Here is a 4,634-nt window from a genome sequence, read left to right as displayed (position 1 = left end):
GCATTACAAATATTAATTATCTAATAAAATTAACTTTAATACCAAAAACTTGCCACTGACAAAAATAATATCAGTAACCTGCTTTCACAAAAATCAAGAAAACTAAGAAAAACTTCATTCTGAGTACCCAGAACAGCTCAAAAGAGATTATCCTATACATGCGCAAATGTATATGAGGAAAATTGAATTATTACACTGTCATTATTTCAATAGCTAATTAATCATGCCAAATCAGTTTTCAGGTCTCAAAGAATCATAGCCTTCTTTCAGGAGGTCCCTCCATGTTTTAAGGAAATGTGAATTTTCTGTACATTTGAAGGCAAGCTCTTCCACTTGAGCTGATACTGCAGATGTGGCTTCAAGAAGTTTGGTTAGTGAAAATGCTGCATCTCCAATCTGCAGCTCCACTTCCTCCAGCCGGTCCACTGTTCGCTGCTGCTCCTGCTCGGAACAGGCCAATCCAAAGTTACTGGGACTATGGGGGAGGATGCTAAAGATGCCTCTGAAGAGAATGGAGAGGGGGAGATGGTGGGGGCGGCAAAAAGGCACGCACCTCCTCAGGCTTGGCCATGGAAAAGTCTGGGACTGAGGCCTGCTGGGACGGTGGTATCAAACCTGCAGCAGCTGAGACGACCAGTATCGTTTCTTATTTACATATTTTATAGATTTAATCAGAGAAATCATTTGGGTCTTGAATTTACCAATGAGAAGGTTATTATTTACAAATTTCAATTCTTTAAGGGCAATTTAGATTATCTGGTTCCCTTTTATGTCAGTTTTTTAAAATTTCTGTCTTTCAAGGGATGTGGTCATTTTGTCCAAGTAGTTCCATTTATTGACATACATTTGTTCATAATATTCCTTTCATTTTCTTTTAGTGCCCATAGGTCTCTAGTGATGGTACCTTCTTTTATTCATGATAATGGTTGTTGTGTTTTCTTTTTTTTCTTATTCAGTTTTGCTAATGATTTATCAATTTTATTGATATTTTCAAAGAACCAGCTTTTTGTTTTGACAATTTCTTTGTCTCTTTTCTATTTCAGTGATGTTCACTCATATTTATTATTTCCCTTCTTTTATTGGTTTGGGTTTAAATTGATCTGCTTTTTCTAGTTTTTCAGAGTTGAGATTATACCCTGATATCAGCTTTACTTCTTTCCTCTAATAAACACTAAAAGTTGTAAATTTTCTTCTAATCAAAGCTCTAAGTACACCCTGCAGATTTTGATATGTAGATTTTTATTTTCAACCATTTTCCTAGTGAGAAAGCTTAGAATAGCAAACCTTGGGCTGGCAGAAAAGGAGGCAGAGGCCTAGCATTGCAAATCAGCCAATCCTGAACCACCCTTGATGAACTAATCAAGATAGCCCAGAATGCAAGCCCTAATTTACATAGCTGTGCACCAATCAAAATGACCTTCATTTGGACCAATCACAAGTCAGTTTTAGTTGGTCCCCCATTGGGCCAGAGTGCAGCACCTTATTTGCATAAAATTCAGCCAATCCTAAAACACCAATTGTCTAAGCCTGCCCCCTCTAACCAATAAAACGGCAAGCCCTACCTCTATCTTTCTAGTTCTCCTGCGCTGAGAGTCTCCTGTGTGGACTACCTGGAGCAGCTTTCACTGTTGGAGTGGCAGCCCCTGTTGGAGCAGTGGCCTCTGTTGGCAGCGGCGTTTGTCTCATCTGTGAATTTCTTCTTGGTGGGGCCCCAGAGACTGGATAATCTGCTCAGGTAGGAGCTTTGTTTTTTCAGGTGAGCCGGTAACACTAGTGGATGGTTTAATTTCTAAATATCTAAGTATTTTCTTTGTTTTGCAGCCATTGATTTCTAATTCAATTGCATCATGCTCAGGTAATGTACTCTGATTTCAATCCTTTGAAAATTAGACTTTTTAATGGCCTAGTATATGATCTACCTTAGTAAATTTCCTGTACATGCTTCTAAAGAATGTATTTAGTGTTCTATAAATATGAACTAGGACAGTTAACTAGTTGACAAGGTTGTTGAAATTTTCCTTATATTTTCTGATTTTATTTTTATCCATTTGTTTATCAATTGTTGATGGCACAGTATCATATTCTCCAACTATACTGTGCATTTGTCTATTTTTCCCTTTAGTTCTGTCATCCTTTTCTTTCTATATTTTGAAGTTCTGTATGTTTCAAATTGCAATAGCTGTCCAATGAACTTCCTGTCTTATAGTTATGAAGTGTCACCCACTGTCTCTAGTCATACTCCTCTTTATGAAGTCTGCTTGGTCTGTTATTAACATAGACATGCCAGTTTTCATGCTTGCTCTTTGTAGAAAGTATTTTACCCAGCCTTTTACTTTTACTCTATCTGTGCCTCCATATTTAAAGTGTATCTGTTATAATTATCATATAGTTGGGTCTTGCTTTTGGCAAAATGCCTTTTTTAATCCAATCTAAAAATATCTGCTTTTAAGTAGAAAACTTTAGTTTCCTTAACTTAAAGTAATTATTCATATATATAATTGCTTCTAAATCTACCATCTAGCATTTTGTTTTGTTTGTCCCAACTCTTTTTTCCTATTTTATTTTTCTACAGTAACTTAGCACTTCAGTATTCCATTTTAACTTTTCTATTGGAGGTATATTTATAACTTCTAGTACTTTGTCTAGTATTTTGTTTTCATTGGTACTCTACTGAGTAGAAGCTTAACTCAATATTATCCTTTGTTTTAATGCAAAAAAATGGAATAATATACTTGTTTCTCTCTTTCAGTTTGTTGTTATTATTGACATAAATATTATTTCTACATTTGTTAAGCACCCGATAATATATTTGCTGTAATCAGCCAAATAATTAATAAATGAGGAAAAGGCCTAAGTAGTCAAGCTCTGTGCTTCCTTGGGATAATTGATATTTCCATCTAGGATCATTCTACTACTACCTAAAGAAGTTTATGTGAATTTCTTTTAGTAAAGATCTGTCAGCTTTTATATATATGAAAATCTTTATTTTACCTGCATTTGTGAATGAGGGTCACTTAATATACAATGTAGGCTTCACAGTATTCTGTTCATTTATTTTTTGTATCATTATGGGTTGGGTCGAGTTGAGTTTTGTGGTGTTGTCCTTTCTGCATTTTAAGGATGTCTTTCCATTGTCAATGGCTTATGTTATTTTTAAAGAGATGCTAGTGTGATTTCTGTCATTGTTCCCCTGTAACGAATGTGTGTTTGTCTTTGCTTTTTTAATTTTCTTCTAACATCATTTTTCGGCAGTTGGACTATTATGATGTTTGTTTCTTGTGCCAGCTCGACCAGGTTACTGTGTCCAGTTGTCTGGTCAAGTAAGAGCTGGCCTCCTTGTTTCTGTAGATTGCTTCACAGACGTGGCGCCTGCGGCGGTCGATCTGGGAGCAAGGCGGAGAGGTCGTGCCCCTGGGGATCCGCGGGTAGATCCGGCAGCCAAGGGCAGGTGCCAGGGGAGCCCCACCAGTGAGCTGCCGCCCCGGTACCGCGGGTCCCGGGTCCTCCGCCCATGCCGCCTCCCTCTCCGTGGCCAGGGCCCTGCTGGGCGGGGAGCAGGCAGAGGCCAGGGGAGGGCGCTTGGGGCGACAGGGAGGTCACTGGTGCTGGAGTGGCCGGGCCTGGCTACCGGGGCAACTGGGAGAGGCTGCGGGGTGTGGGGGTGCTGGGGCGACAGGCACGGGGAACCGGGACGACTGGGGCGGCCTGGGGACCGGATAACAGTGGGCAGCCAAGGGTACCCTTGTGACGGGGGAGGCTGAGGCTACCGGGAGGCCGAGAGGGCTCGGGATCTGGCGCGACACTCAATGGCCCTGGGTGGGGGTCTTGACACTGGCTGGTCCTGAGCCAGACTGGGGTCCCTCACCTATGCCTCACCCTGCCCATCTGCTCCGGTGGCCTCCGCCCCTTCAGGGCCCACCCGCTGCAGACCCAGGCCCTGGTGGGGAAGCTGCGGAGCTGGGGTGATGGGCGGCGGGGCCGGCTGGCAACCACCTGTTCTGTTGGGGCCTCCGCGGATCAGGCCCATCCCCTGAGCTTGGCTTTCGGGAAGCAGCGTTTGTTTCTATATTCTTAAGGTTAGTTTTCATTTTTAGTTTGTTGAGAGTATAGTAGCATGCAGTGCATTTCATTTTGAGTATTTTTCTCTGTTACTTTTCTTCTATTGTCTTTATATAGAACTTGAAAATTTACCATTTAACCACTTAAAATAAAAATTCCTTGTTATTAATTACATTAACAATGTTGTGTTAACATCGCTACTACCCATTAGCAAAGTTATTTTATCACCCCAAACAGAAAATTACTCACTAGGAATTAATCCTCATTCTCCCTGACCTCTGCCCCTTGTAATCTGTAATGCACTTTTTCCTTCTATGAATTTGAATATATAAATGAAATAAAATAATCTTCCTTTTCTGTCTGGTTTATTTCACTTAACAGGATATATGAGGATCATCCATATTGTAGCATGTGTTAGAACTTCATTCTTTTAAAGGTTTTATAGTATTGCACATTTTATTTATCCATTGCTCTGTTGATGGATACTTCAGTTTCCTCCTGCTTTTGGCAGTTGTGAATAATGCAGCTGTGAATATTTTACAGTTATGTATTTTAGTCCCTGATTTCATATCTTT

The 4,634-nt window shown here is 40.3% G+C and overlaps 1 pseudogene; it reads right to left on the bottom strand.

Moving 5' to 3' along the window:
- Positions 1-231: 231 nt before the first annotated feature.
- Positions 232-571, bottom strand: LOC119520803 (annotated as a pseudogene).
- Between the last annotated feature and the right edge of the window lie 4,063 nt (positions 572-4,634).

The sequence above is a fragment of the Choloepus didactylus genome, chromosome 26 (assembly GCF_015220235.1).
Source record: "Choloepus didactylus isolate mChoDid1 chromosome 26, mChoDid1.pri, whole genome shotgun sequence".
NCBI classification, from domain to species: Eukaryota; Metazoa; Chordata; class Mammalia; order Pilosa; family Megalonychidae; genus Choloepus; species Choloepus didactylus.
The sequence above is the reverse complement of the archived record's forward strand: the minus strand, read 5'-3'. Positions and strand labels throughout refer to the sequence as shown.